This window comes from Pteropus alecto, unplaced genomic scaffold (assembly GCF_000325575.1).
Source record: "Pteropus alecto unplaced genomic scaffold, ASM32557v1 scaffold461, whole genome shotgun sequence".
In the NCBI taxonomy this organism is placed as follows: Eukaryota; Metazoa; Chordata; class Mammalia; order Chiroptera; family Pteropodidae; genus Pteropus; species Pteropus alecto.
This window is the reverse complement of record NW_006431079.1, coordinates 1,856,661-1,874,899: the sequence shown is the minus strand read 5'-3', so window position 1 is coordinate 1,874,899 and position 18,239 is coordinate 1,856,661. Positions and strand designations below refer to the sequence as shown.

At 34.4% G+C, this 18,239-nt stretch overlaps 1 protein-coding gene and 1 pseudogene across 4 annotated transcripts in view; one reads left to right on the top strand and one right to left on the bottom strand.

Moving 5' to 3' along the window:
* Positions 1-18,239, top strand: part of SBF2 (SET binding factor 2) — a 367,203-nt gene that overhangs the window by 4,186 nt on the left and 344,778 nt on the right. The window lies entirely within an intron of this gene.
* Positions 14,808-14,923, bottom strand: LOC112469625 (annotated as a pseudogene).

Genomic DNA, 18,239 nt, shown 5'->3' with positions numbered 1-18,239 from the left:
GATGCCAAACTTAGTTTTAGATATGTTGAATGAAAGGTGCCTGCCGATAATCAAGGTAGAGATGTCATTTAGGTGTTTAGATATATATAAGTCAGGAGGTAAGAAGTGAAGATTAGAGATTTAATTTGGCAATTACCAATAGCCAGCTGATTGTCAGACATAAGGAAGAAAAATTAGATTGTTCAAGAAATGTGTATAGAATGAAAAGAGGAATGGCCTAGGAATTGAACTCAGAGAAAATTCAATATTTAAGAGGTAGAGCAGTAGCAGCCAGGAAACTGAATGGGAATGGTCAGTCAGTGGTGATGTAAGGGAACCAAGATAATGTGGTATCATGAAAACCCTGGGTATAGAGAATTTTGAGGAAAAGGGAATGATGAATAAATGTCAAAGGCTCTGAAGATGTCACATATAATGAGGACTAAAAATAGTGTCTTAGTCCATTTGGAATGCTGTAACAAATTACCATAGACTGAGTGGCTTAAACAACAAACATTTATTTCTCACAGTTCAGGAGGCCGGAAGCCCCAGATCAAGGCACAGGCAGATTCAGGGTCATGTGAGGGCTTACTTCCTGACTCACAGATGACTGTGTTCTCACACAGTGGAAGGGCCAAGGAAGCTCTCTAGGGTCTCTTTTATAAGGGCACTGATCCCATTCATGATGGCTTTGCTCTTATGACCTAGTCACCTCCAAATACCATCACTTTAGCCCTGCCTCCAGATGCCATCACTTTGGGGGGTAGAATTCAACATATGAATTTGGGGGCATAAAACATTCAGTCATAGACTTGATAATTAGGATAGTGACATTAGAACATTATAGTAGTGTTGGGTGCAAAGCCATTTTGATAAATGCACATCCCAAGTCTCATGCTATATAAACCTTATGTAGTACAATTTATTTCATTTCTTTTTAGAAGCTTACTATGACCTGCAACTCATGACTTGTGGAAAGTGGAAAGGGGAGTAGCAGAATCAGAGATAACTTCAAAATTCCAAACTTAAAGGTCTGGAGTATTTGTGATACCATGACTTAAGAAGATTAAAAATGTTTTTCTTTTAAAATTACTTGTTTTTGTGGGTTTAGAAGATAATGGGTTTTATATTATAGCCATCCAAGTGGAGACTTCAAAAACTGAGACAGGTAGGGGCTAGACACAAAGACTTGAGAGCCATTAGAGCAGATAGAACTATGACATAGTGTGAGAGCCCTCAGAAAGCAGATATCGAGACAAAGGAATAGAGGACCAAGGACTGAGCTTTAGGAAACACTATTGCTAAGAGGATGGAAAATAAAAAGAACCATGGAAGGAGTTGGAGAGTTTGCAAGAGACATTTAGCTGTGCTCATGACCATTCTTCTCAATGATGGTAGAACCCCCAATTTTTGGTTACATATGTGCCCATGAAGAAGAGAGACTGTTTTCAAGTTTCTAACAGATATTAAACATGTGAATAAGTTCTGGTCAGTTGGATGTAAATGGAAATGATGAGAACAGTATCCCAAAAGTATTCTTAAAAGATGAGTATATGTCTTCCTAGCTTTTCTCTTTTTTTGTGACTGGCATGCTTAGATTAATTAAGACTAGAGCTCCAGCATCTGTCTTGAACCATGTAGATAAGGACCCACACCCTAGAAAGAACCTGGGTATCTAATGACTTATACTGTCATAGCTGCCCTCTGGACCTTTTTTTTTTTTTTTTTAACATGGAAGACTATAACCTTGTATGTTTACATGAAAAATATTATATGTTTAAGCCACTATAAATTAGAGTTTTCTGTTTCAGAAATCAGAGTCATAAAAGAAGGGAATATTTCTCAATATTAGGTGTGGCAGATAGAAATCAGTGAGATGTGGAGTTAATGAAGATCTTTGTGTTTCGTAAAATTTTAGAATTGAAAGTTAACTATATAGAATATTAATTCAATTCAATTTATGGATAAGGAACCAATATGCCTCTCTACCACTCCACACCCCATTGTTACTTGTGAATGGTTACACAGTTGTTGAATGGCAGATCCTGGACTAGAAGTTTTCTGACATCTGTACTCCAGTACAGCATGCTGACCTTTGAGAATTTGTATCAATTTATAGTCCTACCCCAGAATTGTTTCAGTTGGAATGTTGTGTCATAAACCAAGTTGCAAAACTTTAAGCAGGAGAAAGAATAGGAAGTGGAGGTAGCAGATTAAGACCATTTGTTTTAGTCATCTGATTTTGAGAGGTAAGAGTACCTGGTTGGAAAACTTAGAATGTTTTCTCTTCAGGATAAAAAGACATTATTATTATTATCATCATCATCATCATTATCATCATTTATTATTATTTTATATACCAGAGTTATCTGGCTGATTGGTGCTTAATAGACATGTTTGAATTGAATTGCAGAAATAGTGAGGTCCAATGAGAGTTTTCAAAATATATGGGATAGATTTGAGCATATATCAAAGCAGAAAGGAGAGTGAAAATCCATGTAATGAAAGCAGTTGATGCTGGAGAGGGTGGGAATAGGTATGGGAAGAAAGTTCCTTGGGATTTGGGGTCTCAAGCATATATATATATATATATACAGGATACAGAGGTATCAGTGAGTTCTGACTCCTTCCCTCTAAAGTGTATACTTTGGAAAACAAAATTGCCACTTCATTAGTCTTGAAGATATTCTGTAATGATGTACATCAAAACACGTCACTGATCAGCTGTGGGGACTTTGTGGGAGGTGATAAATCACATAGGCATATTATAGATCCAGAAATCTTCAGATAAACAGCATTAATGGACAGGGAAGTATTGGGAAAAGATGGTCAATTGTGCTAACAGGTTTTAGAATAAGCTTTCATCTAAATATTGAATTCCTAAGAAACCTAATCTCTCAAAATAACTTTTTGAGCAGCAATTTTATTTCCCAGTTGTAGGTTAATTTATATATTATAGGTTGTTTTGTCCAACATGATGATCACCTTCCTTAAAACTTGTTATAAAAATGAAGCCGTTGACTAAATCATTGTGTTGGTGGACTAGTATTAATTCTAAAATGTTGCTGTTGTCAAAACTGAGATCATTAAATATCACAAGATTTAATGTCCAGATATTTAATTATTGCTGAATTTGAGTAATGATTTGGGTTATGAAATTGTTTCTAAAGTACAGTCTATTTAAAGTTCTCATTTCCATAATCTGCATTGTGAAGGAAAATATAACTTTTATGATTTCATACTTAACTTTTTCTTATATACTTATCAATGTCTTCATTGTAGAATTTTTCAGAAAGTAGGGTTCTTTTTAGTTTTATCTGTGAGTTTTTCCATTGCTTGCTGAAAAAAGTGAATGAAAAAATAACTTCACTGATGGAAATATACAACTGCTACTAAAGTTTAAATGAATTTCAAACAGGCTAGATTTTAAAAATTGTATGCACAGTTTTATAGATACTGATTATCTTGGAATATAGGAACAAAAAGATTAAGGACAGAAAAGAAAAAAGCTTGAGTTCTAAGGGAGCATTAACACTATCATAGGGAAGTACTAGAGAAATAATCCTTACTTTTTAAAATGTCTTAACAGTACATCGTATTAGCTACAGCTCTCCAACACTGTATTATTAGTTTCCTAGGGTTGCTATAACAAATTATCACAAACTTGGTTGCTTAAACCAACAGACACTTATTCTCTCACAGTTCTGGAGGCTGTTAAGTCTGAAATCAAGGTGCTAGGAGGGCAATGCTCTCTCTGAAGACTCCACAGAAAAATCTTTCCTTGCCTCTTCCAGCTTCTGGTGGCCCTTGCCTTCCTTGATTTGGGGCAGCATAACTCTAATCTCTCTCGACTTCACTCGGACTTCTTTTCTGTGTCTGTGACCACATCTTTTCCTTTCTTTTATAAAGGCACTAGTCATCAGATTTAGGGCCCACCCTAAATCCAGGATGATTTCATCTCCAGATTCTTAACTAATTAGACCCTATTTCTAGTTTATGTCACATTCTGGGGTTCTGGTGGACGTGAATTTTAGGGATGACACTAGTCAACTCACCACAGACACAATGGTTCTTACAGTTTTTATAATGCTGGCTGTTTGTAAATAATAGGAAATTTATCTGGGCAGAACAGTGCTAACTGTATGACTTAATTTTTTAAAAATAATTTTATAATAGATTAAAAGCAAGATATATTAAAAAAATCATTCCCACAACATTGAGATAAAACAATATTCACTCTAAATACTTGGTTGAATAATACGCTATAGAAAATTCAGAATTCTTTATATGTAGCTTTGCACACAATTTTAGAAAGTTTAGATTTATATCTGTTCTTTGTTCTAATATTTATTAGTGCCACCTGTTCTCTACATATTATTGTGTTGGTAAGGTCAATAGATTCTATTTTTGGATGTGTTATACAGCCTACATTTATTTCTTTAGGTATTTGCTTTATAGGCAGAAACGGTTAGCTTGAATCTTCAGTTTGCCCATTAAAAAAAATTGAGTGTTGGCCTTTGAGCCACTTTTCTCTTGCTCAGGCCCGCTTCCACGTCTTGAAGTATACTATCGCTTCTAACAAAGCTATTCTTTTCTGCTATAAAAAAAATTTTAAAAAATGAATGTTTTCACGTACTCTTATCTCACCTCTTTATAGTAACATAGTGAAATACCCTGTGGGTTCCATCAAGGTTAAATGTTTGCCCACTTTCATACAGATCATAAATGGAATTAAATGGAATTTGAAATTGATTTCCTGACTTCAAATCAAAACTTTTCTTTAAATACTTTATAGAGACTTGGGGGTGAAGATAGGGAGAGGAATAGGGAAGGGATTTTCAGGTAAGGGGACAGTAGTAGTGGCAAAGGCACTGAAGTGATAAATAGTGAGTAGATCCTTAATTTGGCTGATATATTGAGACCAGAAGAGGAGAGCTGGTAAGTAATAAATGAAGATTATATTAGAGCAGCTAAGACAGTTTCTTTTCCCCCAAGTATTTTCATAGGCCATTTCCATTGTTTTTTCCTTATCTTTCTGCACTTCATCTCTGGAGTTGAAATTCTTGATGCTACATTGGAACACAAAATTTAAAAACCTTTTATACAAGAAGGTTCAAAAGTGTTTCTGTAGGAGAACATTGGCAGTCAGGAAGATGAGCTTACTTTTGAAAATATTTTTCTGTTGCAAAGTATGGTTGCCATTTTTTGGTATAACAGGTGAGTCCAGACTCCAAATTATGGTGAGAAACGTTTCTTCTCCTTATCAGCAAGGTGTTACAGAAATTAAATGTTAAATTATGCAAAATGATGACTTAAAAGATCATTAGCTATGATCTCAGAAGAAATCATTTCTTTTTAAGCTTCTTACATTTAAAGCTTTATTTGAATATAACTATGACCAAAACTTGAAGAGAATTTTCAAGTTTTGAAATGTAAAGCATGTTGTTATCTGTAGTATTATGAATACTACATAAATTCAGAGACAGCAGTGAGACATCACATTGTTTTCTACATCCTTTCAATGGTTGCTTTAAGAAGCTGTTTAGTGGACCTTCACAGGTACATATAATTTCATTTTATGTTAAAATATTATTTTGGAGTACTGAATTGTTAAAGTGTAATATGTTCTCTAAGAAGCAATTTTTGTTTTACTCTAGGCAATAGGTATTTTAAGATTCTGTTGCAGTCTTGGAACTGAGAGAGATTGGGAAACCTGTTTTTATTTTATTTTTTTTATGAAAGACTGTTAAGCAATAGAATTAAAGTTAATGAAAAGTCACATAAGTAAAAGTAATTTTAGTTTCGTAAGGTATATATTTTGCTTTAGGAACTAAGAACATGAAATTAAAACTATTTAATACATTATAAAAATAACTTAAAATATTTTAGTTTTACATCATGGAAGTAGGAGATCATAGGGAGATGGGTTTCATACCCACCAAGTTGTCCCAACAGAGAATGAGGCTCCAAAGGAGTAAAATACCTTATTTTTGGTCTTGGATTCTAGGGTATTGCCACCAAATTCTTTTCAAGTGATGTGCTTTCACAACTACAAGCACAAATGGTGTAGCACCCTGGGAAAATTGCTTGCTTTCATAAGAAGCAAGTCTTTGACTTTGGTGGTCTGCTCTTCTTTACAATCTTTGTACCCTGTTTTACTCATATCTTGAGTTTATCTATTTGTAGACCTAGTTTCTGACTAATTTTTTTCTGCTTGACTCTTGAATTCTTCTGTCCAAGTGATTAAAAACTTTGCTCATCTATTTTTCTACCTAGTTTTGACTCATACTGTCATGGTTCTGATGTATCAATGTATTCCTGCTTTGATCTACCAATTGCTAAATTGTTTTGTATCTTACTTATAGTAATAATACATATTTGTTATAAAAATTTTGAATATTACAAAGAATTACTCACTCTTGACTGCAGTACATATCTCTTCAGACCTTGTCACAGTTAATTTGGTTGTAGGCACTTGTACGGAACCTTTCTAAGTATCTTAATAAAATGAAACCCCAGTCTTCTAAGGTTGGCAATGGAAGAAAAGCCATTACTTCGGTAGGGCTGGCTTAACCCCAGAGCTCCAATTTTTCTATTTCTCTAGTGTTCTCCCAGAATGACACTTTTTTCTTAACAGTGTGGGCCAAATAACTCCTTCCTCACCCAATCATTTCCCTTTATTTGCTAGGACAGCTGAAATAAGGCTGGGACATTGAAATAAGAATTTTCTAAAGGATATAAAACGAGACAAAAGAGTAATGAGACCAGAGAGTAACTTTTAAGTCAGTCATCTAGTTTGCAAGGTATAGTTTACTCCTTTTCTGTCTGTGGTCTCATAAAGGGATAGCATCCTATCTAGTTTCTGGCCTGCTGTCATATGATAGAGGTCATCTTTCCTTTCAGCATGTCCCCTTAAGTTTAGGCCATAGATGGTGGCCAAACAGACAGTTAATCCTGTTAAAACTAGCTAAGGCCCATTTTCCTGATTCTAGTTTCCTGGCCAAGGACCTGTCTTTACTGGATGATTATACCAGGACTGTGCTTCAGGAGATATTCCATTCCCTACCCATTGTCCTTAAACTACACTACCAACTGGTATGCTTTATTAGAAAAGGACATAAACATACAGAAGTATGGGAAGAGGGAATCTTTGTATTTGTGCCTGTTTTCCACTCCTGGTCCCCATATTGACAAAACTTTGATGATACCTAGAAACATGATTGTAACATTCATGTACAAATCAAAGCACAGCTAAACAAGCATATTTTCTGTAACTTTTAAAAGAAAAATAAGTTCTCTAGAACTATGTGTTCAACTTACATTTAATTGATGCTTTGTAATCTTTCCTGTTTGATTTTAATCTGAACAAATAATGATACCATTTTAATTACTCACTAGGCATGAATGTGAGTTGAGGCCGTTTTTTAAAAAAACAAGAGTTAGAGACTCAGTCTCAAAACATTTAAATCCTGGATGGATTTAATTTGTACATTTAAATTGAAATAATGCTTTTGAAAGCTGTCCTATCGCTTTCTTTTTACTCTCTTGTATGATGGTTCTGGTTTTTTTTTTTCCTACTAATGATGAAACAATAATTAGTTGCCAAAGCATCTAATTAAAAAACCAAAACAAACAGCATAACTGGTCTTTTCTTCTCTGAACATATTACAGAGGCTTACTAGGGATTGTTTATTTTTAATGGACAATTTTAAAGAAATGGTATAGTGAAACCATCATGATGCTAAGACTTATTTATACTTGTGCATCATGAGGTTTGAGGCTATTGAAGAAATTGTTGAAAGACTTAAAGAAATTTTGTAGATAGCTGATAATTGGTAAATAGTAAGCCTCAACTATAGTGAACTACTTGCCATTCTCCTGAGGAATAAAGATTGTTCTCCTTGTCTTTACAATTGCTACTCCTTTGTTGTTATGTCTTTCTGATAATATCCATCTAGTAGGTGTGTGAAATTGTGTACTGCTGACATTTTAACAGATAACTTTACAGAGATTTTTGTGTGTATCTGTGTACATCTATATGTAGCATGCTTTTATTTTACTCCTTACAAAACAAATTCATAGCATCTGTTCATGTATGCAGTCTGTGTTTTTAGAACTTAACTATATTATTGGCAGCTTTTCATATTCTAAATGTATATTATGTCATAAGATTAATTTTTATTAACTAAAAATGGTTTATTATTTTAACAATTTAATGCATGTATAATAATTTTACCAATTAATCTCTTATGATTAGACATTTTGGTTATTTCTAAATTCTTGCTGTTATAAATAGTGCTGTGATGGATCCTAGCTAAATCTTTGCATTCATCTTTAATTTCTTGGGGTAAGTAAATAAAGAGAGAGGCAGTAAAGTTTAGTATATAAAAGCATGGTATAAAGCCAGATGATCAGGGTTTGATTCTTGATTTTGTCTTTTAGTAATTCTGGCCTTAAACAAGTAACTCAATTTTTCTGTGTCTGAGTTTCTATATCTATAAAATGAGATAATAGTAAATAGTAGTTATCTGCCTTATAGAGTTGTTGTGAAGATTAGATGAGTTAATTCTTATAAATTATTTAAATAGTGTCTGGCACACAATAATAGTGGAAATTTTAATTCCTAGAAGTGGACTTGTTGGGTCAGAGGATATATACATTTATATGAACATATGTTAATTTTCTGCCCAGCATCCCTTCCTTTGGAAAGCATGTTTTGTATTCTCTGTGGTCCCAGGGAAAGGGTCAGTCCTACTTACTCCCATCTCTTACTTTAAGCTGGGCCAATCAGAGCTATCTCTGAGTCCTTTCTTTTGGAAGGAACAAGGAAGCCTCTCTTTTTCTACAGGGATGAATAAGGTAGGACACCGTGACTCAGGGCTGCCAATGTATATTTTCCTTACTGTGTTTAGATAGTCTATCTGAATATTGAACAGAGGCAAAGAAAGCCAAGAAATGAAAGGAGAGCTTTGGAAACATCATTTAATTTCTGATTGCAGCCATTCCTGAAAGCCAAAAGAACATTTTTAAAAATGGTTTTGAGGTGTATTGCTCATTTGTTGGAAAAAAAAATTACTTCACAAAAGTTATTGCTTAAGCAAGAACAGAGGAAACTGCATAGTTTCACAAAGATGAGGAAGATGAGAATGCTAACTAAGAGACTGGATTAGGGAGATCAGACCACATACTTAATTCCGATTATGTCTCTGAAACATTACAAATTGCTACTTGTTTTTGGCTTTTATTATGTCCAAAGAATACTTAAAATCGGGAATCTGAGTTCCAAAAATTCCAAAGGTTCCCTTTTGTATTGTGATTTATTTAGATTGAGAGAGTTCCTTGAGGACATGGTCTAAATAAATTCCAGTATTCTAGAGTAGAGAAATCTTTGAAACTGGAAAAAAGTCCTTTTAGCAGAGATACTTCTGTTATTTTAGCAGACTACTTTACCTAATGGGAGGTGAATAATTACTTACTGAGTATTAAGTGGACAGATTTTTAGGGTTCTCCCTGATAGAGTGAGTTAGAGTTTGTGTCTCCCTTTGAAAAGCCCGTTTCCCAGGGATGAGAACATTCCATAGATGACTTCCTCTCTCTTGTCCACCGTACCTCCCTGTGTGCCTTACTAATTTACAATGTCAATTTCCTGGTTTGAAGAAAACTTGTTTGAGAATTTGACATTTCAGGTTATTTTTCTCCTTCATGCAAATATCCTATCATTATAGTTTATTTAAGATATAAGAGTTAAAAATTTGAAATGAAGATTCTTGTTTAAAGAAAATAACTAGATTTTGGTCAAGTTTTTAAGTAAAAAAAATCTGTTTATAGTTAATGACATATAATCGTAAGTAAAAACACGTCCTTTGATTTTTCCAGCTTAAGTCTAGTTACATTTAGAGAAATCAAGTGTCAGAACAAACTTGGAAAATAATAGTATGAAAATTAATTTGCAATGGAAAGTAGCAGTTCGGACTGGAGTGAATTTTACAAATGCTTTGTATAATTGTCCCACGCACTCGTATGGAATTTGAAAAGAATGTTACTTGTTTTGCTTTTGAGACAGATGTTTTACCAAATAATTTTAGCCTGAGTAAACCACAATCCACACAGGATAAGATTAATAAAACTAATTTTTTTTTCAGTGGAAAGAGGAAACAATAAAGATTCATTTAGGATAGTAAAAAACTAAAAGTTTTTTTAAAAATGCAGTTAACTATATTATCAAAAAACTATCTGCCCCCCACCCCCCCAGTTCTAATTCCCTTTCATTGCTGTTGTTCACATTGTGCGTTTGAGGAATATGGTTGTAGAAGAATGAAGGATATTTGAAAACACTATAGCATTTGATAAAGTTGTCATAATATGTTCAGAAGATTATATGATAATAGTCTCTGGCCCTTTTTAATTGTGTGAAAGATGAGATATAATTTCTATTAATAGCTGCTATTTTTTAAATACTGTAAGCCAGACTTTGTTCTTTAATTTCATTAATTTCTCACAACAAATATATAAGGTAAATTGAAGTTACGGAGACTTAGAGACATTAAGTAATTTGCTCAAGGATATTCAGCTGGAACTGATTATATCAATATCTGAATTCTCTGTTGAAATTGGGGGATCCCCAGATGAGTGTATTATTTAATTATTTGTTTATTCGAGAAGTATTTATTGACTATTAGGTACCAGGCATGATTCTACAACTAAAAACAAGCCAGATACTGAATGTGTCCTTTTCCAGGTTAGACTAATAGGACGAGTAGAGCATACAAGAAAAAGCTAGACTTTCCTCCTTTGAAGAAAGGTTAGAAGCCCTTCATAAGTGGAGTGCCACATGGCTTCTTTTTAGCCATTCAATCAAGTGTCTTTTGAGTGATTGGGCTGGGGTTGGGGAGGAGGGATATTGGCTTTATTCTTAAGGAAATTATCTAGTTTTGCTAGGCTTGATCAATCTCACTAGTGGAGAAAGAGAAAATTCTTCTAAAAAGCTCACATCCATGTCGGTATAAAACCTACTAAATTTGCAATGATCAGTTAGGTTTTGGACAGCTGTAAGGCATCAAGAAGATATTAGGGTACGTAGGTAGGGACTAAGAGGTAGAACTGCTTACAGAAAAAAAATCCATCTAAATGTTTCATAGGAATTGGAAATTCAGCATATTTAAGTAAATGTGTCTGGCTCTTCCAGACCTTTTCCTCTTGGTCATTCATCCAACTCAGAAACTTGCCACAGTTTTCCCTTCCTCACTGTCACATCAGAGTGTTTTATTTTTCTTTTTACAGTGTTCTCACATTCCTCTTTGTCTGTTCCCTATAGTCAGTACCATAGTTCAGGTGCTTTTCAGTCATTACTTCGATTACTATAAAGAGCACTCTGGCTGCCTGTAGCAGAGACCTAACGTAAATGTCTTAAACAATATAGGAATTTATTTCTCTCTCACATAAAGGTCTCAGTGTAGACAGTTTTGGTTTTGTATAACCATCCAGACCCAGGCTGCTTCCAGCTTTATACTTAACAGCTAGGCTTTATTACATCCATATTCCAAGTAGGAGGATGGAGGAAGTGGAGAAGAAGGGATAGCTCCTTCCTTTTAAAGGCTCACATCATTTCCTTTGTCTGAAAGTTAGCTTACTAGGAAATGTGGTCTGTATCCCTAGTGAAAATTGGGGCTTCTGTTACCACCACCACCACTACCATCACTGTCATAGTATTAGGGGACAGCCAGCAGTCTGCCGTAGGAACCTTCTTATTCCCTTCCTTTCAGTCAGATTCTTCTCCAGTAGTTCCATACTGCTACCAGAGTGAATTTTTTTTTTTTTTCAATAAAATGGTCATGTCACTCTGTGTTTAATCTTTCAGTAGTTAGCCACTGGCCTCAAATTCATACCCAAGTAGACTCAAGGTATCTAAACAATGTCAGTGGCAAAGGAAATCCATATCACGTTTATCATGCAGTCATGGTCCCTGCGTTACAGGGATACTTCTTTCTTACTGTAGTGAATGGCATCTCATAGTCCTTTACAGCCTCAGTGCTTTCTCCTTGGATGTGGTCTCCAATTGCCCAAAGAGCGTCCTGTCCTGCTCTGTCCCTTTGCAGTGAGTATCTGCTTGAGGTAGTATAACTGATTGGTTGGTCACATGAGCATAAATTCTTGAGTCAGACAGCCTGAGTTTGAACTTCTGCTTAACCACCTACTAGAGTATAACTGTGGACAAATCTCTTAGCTACTGAGCTCAGTTTATTCTCTGTAAACTTGAGATAATAGTAATAGCAGTCCTTACTTCCTAAGATTCTTATGAGGATTAAATGAGCTCATAAGCAGGGTCTTCTGCCTAGCAGAAAAAACACTCAAAAAATGGCAGCTATTATTTTCACTTGTGTGTATATATGTTCTTCATACTTATACAAAATATTTAGGCATGTTTCACAAAATTTCAGCTGCATAAGGTTTTTATTGAGTTTCCTGGATGTTTTCATATTAATTGAACCTTGAAGGATTGAGTAAATTTTTTTTTCTTCTACATTTGATTATAAAAAATTTCCAAGCTGCAGCAAAGTTGAAGTTTACAGTGAACACTGCATGCCTACATTATACAATTAATATTTTACTATATCTATTTTTTTAAGTGTTTATCTATTCATTCCTTTATCATCCATTTATCTATCTTTTTTTGGATGCATTTCGAAATAAATTTTTGATGTCAGTATATTCCTTTGTAATGAGTTTGGCATGCATATTCATGATCTAGAATGCAATATTTTTTTGACCTTTTTCTTTTGATGTAAAATTTACACATAATAAGATACACAAATCTTAAATTTACATTCCTGGAAATTTTACACATCTGTATAACCCAACACCCTATCAAGATTTCGTATAGTACCATTACCCCAAAATGTTTCCTATGCCTGTGCCTACTCAGTTCTTGCCCTATCACCGTTCTGATTTTTTGCAATCACTGTCACTGTTGTGATTTTTTTCACCATAGATTAATTTTGCCCATTCTGAAATTTCATGTAAATAGAATCATACAATATGTACTCCTTTATGTTGGGCTTCTTTCACTTAGCATGTTTTGGAGGTGCATCCACATTGTTATGTCTGTTTGTTCCTTTTCTGCTGCATAATGTTTCAACAGTTTATCCATTCTATTGTTGGATACCTGACTGTTTCCAGTTTTTGGCTATAATGAATCATACTGCTGTGAATATTCTTTTGAGTCTTTTTGTGAAAATGTTTTTTCATTTCTCTGGGTAAATCCTTAGCAGTTGAATTTCTGGGTCATGAGTGTGTTTATACTTAATTTTATAAGAAACTGCCACATCTTTTCCCAAAGTGGTTATACCATTTTACACTCATACTGATAGTGTATGACAGTAGCATTTATTCTACAATCTCATTAATATTTGGTGTTGTTGATCTTTTAAATTTTAACTGTTCTGGGGTGTGTGTGGTAGTATCTCATTATAGTTTTAATTTCTAGATTTCTCTAGTAGTTAATGATGTTGATCATTTTTTTCTTTGCTTATTGGTGGAGTGTCTGTTTACATTATTTGTCCATATCAAAATTGGATTGCCATTTTATTATTGAGTTGTTACTTTATACGTAGTAGCACTCTAAATATTAGCTCTTTTTGCCTGTGCCATATTGGGCCTTTAGTGGACACAGATTCAATTATTTGTGAAAGATAGTAAATCCTACTGAAATAAAAATAATGTAGATTTTGAATTAACACTTTGTGAGTGGTAGGGACAAATTAATAAATTGTGGGTTTAAAATTTTTTAATGTAATTTCTAAAATTGATCTAATTAATTTCTTTGCTATCAAACAGGAGAACCCAAACTATCCAAAATAGAGGAGAATGATATAGATAAAAAATTATTGAAATCGCTACGAACTATTTCTAGGAAGTAAATAACTATTTAAGTCTATGAAGTGAATCTAATGCAATCCAGGCATTAGTAGGGTTAAAAATACAGTTGGTAGATGGTAATGAGATCACTTGTCTTTGGATTAGAAATCGTTTGTTATTAAAAGGCCTCAATAGAAGCTACTATGTATTTGTTCCTTTTGTATTTCTTGTTATTATAATAGGTCTGCATATTGATTCCAGATATAATCTTAGAATAAAAGAAATTATTATTTTATAAAATAGACTTAGTTTGTTGTTCTTTAAAAGTTGTTATGTTTTGGAATCTTTAAAAATGTTGATGTTTAGATAAGGCATATCTGGTACTGATGTAACATTTGTATCCTGTGTGGAAATATGATTTCATTAAGATCAAAGACATTTTCAGAGTATTTGCTATTTTTCTGTAAATTGTACACAGGGTGAGAGATTCCCTAGAGTTAAGGCATTGTGGTTATAGTGTCCTAGTAAAATTTTTTAAAATAACATTTACCAGATTTTTACATCCAGAAATAAGATGTTTTTCTTTTTTCTTAGTTATGATCTAAGGACAACATTTTTATGTTGAGTGAGAGAAAAGAAGTACATGCAAATCAATAGCTAAAATTTAGTCATTGCTTTCTATATGTACAAAGCACTTTGTAAACATCTCATTTAATCTTTACAGCCTTACTGAGGTGGAGATACTCATTATTGTCATTTGTAAAATTCTGTAAGATAGGAATGGAGACTTTAGGTAACTTGTCCAAAGTTTTAAATTTTACAGTAAAGGACCTGAGATTCGACCCCAAGCATTCTAACTTGATAATTCATACTCTTTTTAACACCAGAGCTGTACTGCTTCATTTCAGTGAAATGAATTAAACTTTTCTTGTTTGAATTTTTTTATTTTATTTTTTATTGTTTATTATTATTTATGCCTACAGCACCTAGTCTTCCTAGGTGGTCTCCTATCCTAGTACTAACCAGGCCCGATCCTGCTTAGCTTCTGAGATCAGACATCGAGCTTGTTCAGGGTGGCATGGCCGTAGACCATGGACTGTGGTTCCACTGAGGCGCAAACTCAGGACCTTCTGCGTGTAAAGCAGACATGCTAACCGCTACACTATGAAACCATGTCGCTTGTTTAAATTTAAATAAAATTGAATGCAAGGAAAAGAGAGCAACTCATACTAGTTTGATCAAAAGGGGAGTTATTATAAGTGAACAATGAAAATCTCATAGAAATCCAAGGGTTCAGTTCACAGAAGCTAGAACTAGTACCCAAATGCAAGCACATAGGTGTCTGTTGCTTATCTCTGCATGCCTCCTCTGTTCTCCTCCCCTTTTTTTTCTTTTGGCCAGTTCCTTTGCTCCCTAGTAGTTTTCTGTTCCTTTGTGATTTCTACTAGCTGTATTACTGCTGCTGTGGGCTCTTCAGTCCCTTTGTTTTTATTGTTAGTTTCCCATTTCTTGGAATAAATTGTATTGGCCCATCTAACGTTTTTGAGGCAAACTACATAAGCAAATGGGTTGTCCTTTAGGTACCTATCCTGTCCAGTCATCATTTCTGAGTAGAGGTAAAGTCACATGATTTAAAACATGACCACTAGACCTCAGCATAACCATGACATTTTCACCTAATGGGGTATGGGTCAGTAGGTATCGTAAGATTTACTGATAGCTAACTGACCTAATTTAGGTGAAGTTATCAAAGAAAAAGATGGTCATGTGAAATTTTTACCAGATAAATATTTTCTAAGGTGCATTCCACAAAACATTAGTTCCAGGCTATGAATGGCCTATGAAGAGTGGTAACCGGTTAAATATATATGGGAAACTCTGCTTAATACATTTACTTGTTGGAGATTCGCAGTATGATTGTCATATTAAAAATTCTGAGAATCCCTGTAATATGGAAATTTGATGAGCTCTTTTCAATATAGCATGTCCCACACTTATTTGTGAGCACTGTTTTGGGAAGCATTATGTTAGAGTATGGTAGGGCTTTTTCTTTTTGAGGAGTGGTAGGATTAATATTATAAAATACTAATGGTAATTCTATTTGATAGTCATTGATAGTGGAAGGTGATTGCTAAAAACATGGACTTCAGCATTATATAGATAGGATTTTAATTTCAGCTCTGCTATTTATTAGATGTGATTTTGAATAAGAACTTAATTTTTCTGGGCCTCAATTTGCTAATCTGTGATATTTCATGTTAGGTGCTTAGCCCACTGTCTGAGATGATAAATAATAAATAGTGACCTGTAAAATTAACTGTGTTTCTGCTGGAAAATGTTTGGGTGCACCAGTTAGGGTACTCATTCTTCCATAATCAGAAATTATCTTCTATCCGAATAGTTTTATCTAGCATAATTCATGTCAGAATTCATTTTAGGATAAGTATGGAAAAATATAAGTTCAAAGGAAACGCTCAATTTGGAAAAAAGATTGATGGGAGAGAGGCTCATAAATTTTCTACATATAGGAGTAGAAATTATGGGGGGCGGTGTGAGGTGAGGTTACTGTTTGTGATCTGCTGTGTAGGAGTATGTGTAGGAAGTGCTTTATGGCGAGAGACTGCTTTGTATCATGAATCCCCTCCACTTTGCTACAATTAATTGGGCCAGGGATTGGCACCAGTGCTGTATATGTAGGCCAGTGGCTTGCAAAGTAGCCTGCTTCAAGAACTGTCCAGTAGTTCAGTCTTATGAAATGATGAATTAACTCAGTTCCCATCTTCCTTCTTAGAGAATTTGAATATGAGAGATAGCAAAGAGGCAGAAAGCAGAAGCTGCAGGATGGTAGAAACCATGTAGGAGAGAGAGCAGTCTTAGTGGAGAGTAAACTCCAACCACAGTCACAGCAGAGGCAGAGTCATGAAACTGAATTATGGCAGTGATCAGTCAGAGTTCCTGTTAGGGTACCAATTTTATTTTATTCTGACCAGTGTTCCAGTTCTCAGTGTTCCGCTTTTCTTGTGCTTCTACACTACACATGTATTTTTGTACTAAACTCTCATTCTGAAGTAACTTAAATGAATCTGCGTATAGTTCTGGCCATTGGAAAGAGCCCATCTTGCTTAATACTACCACTCACATTCTTTAAGGAAAGCAAATAATTCCCTCAATTGGTGTAAATGGGACTAACTGATTAGCTGGATAGGAGGAACAGGAGGGACTTTGCTTCTGGCATTACTGACCAGGGGATGTAATCGAGGTTGTGCTTTTTCTTTTTTTGACATAGTTGCCTCAGTATTGGGGTGAAGAGACCTGGTTTTATGGCTCTGCCACTATTAACTATGTATGATCTTAGATAACTCTTCTTAGTTTAGCTGGCCAGAGTTTTCCTTCTATAATTTAAATTAGTCATATCTTTTTGGCCCAGAAAAGAAGCCTGTAGCAAAATTGGTCATTCATTGTTTACAGCATTTAGAAATGGTTAGAGATGGCAGTAAATTTGAAAAATGATAGGAAATCATATGGTCAATCTAAGTAAACATTAAAATATTGATGCAGCTTAACTAGGAAAGTCTAATGGTATTCAGCATTTTTCTACTCTTTTGTTTATGAAAAAGGAATGTCTGGGGGATAATATATCTTCACAGATGTGACATTATCTACTTTTGCTACTCTGTGTTTGCTTTTTTCTCTTTTATTTATATTTCAAATATTTATAACCATTTCCTCTAAAGAATTTGACAAACAGGTAGATTGATTTTCAGGCAGTGTTTTCTTAGGATTTTCATCCACAGTCAACCTGATAAGGGGGCAAAAGACCAAATGCCTTTTTTGTTGTTGGAGAATCTTAATCTATGAATTATCTTACACTACTGACAACGTAAATTATACTATAATTCCTTCTAGTAATACCTTAGGTCAATAGTAATTCCTAACCTTTATGAGAGGCTCTCTTCTTTCTGAGGTCCTCTTACTATTTAGTGACTGTGGTCTCCCTGAACTCTGTCTTCTGGTTCTTCAAGATAGTAAGGTTGTAAGGTTTATGTTGGAATTTTGGGTACCCCATATGATGCTAATTGGACCTGCCCTCAGGCAAAAGTTGTAAATGAGAAATTCACCTAATACTGCTGTCTTCCAAGTAAGTATGGACTCTCCCCTAATATTTGCCTTCTTTTGGTAACTTTTTAGTGCCTTTAGGTAGTTGATTTTTGTATTTTTTTTCCCCACAATTTATGATTATCTGTGGGAGATATACGTATTCAACCATAGCAGAAGCAGTCTCCCTTCTTCTTTTTTGTGTGGGCACATTCCCTTTGTGATTATGTTCCCTGCCGTAGATACTAGCATATATATATATATGTATATTACATATTTATATATAATATATAAGTATATCATATATATTT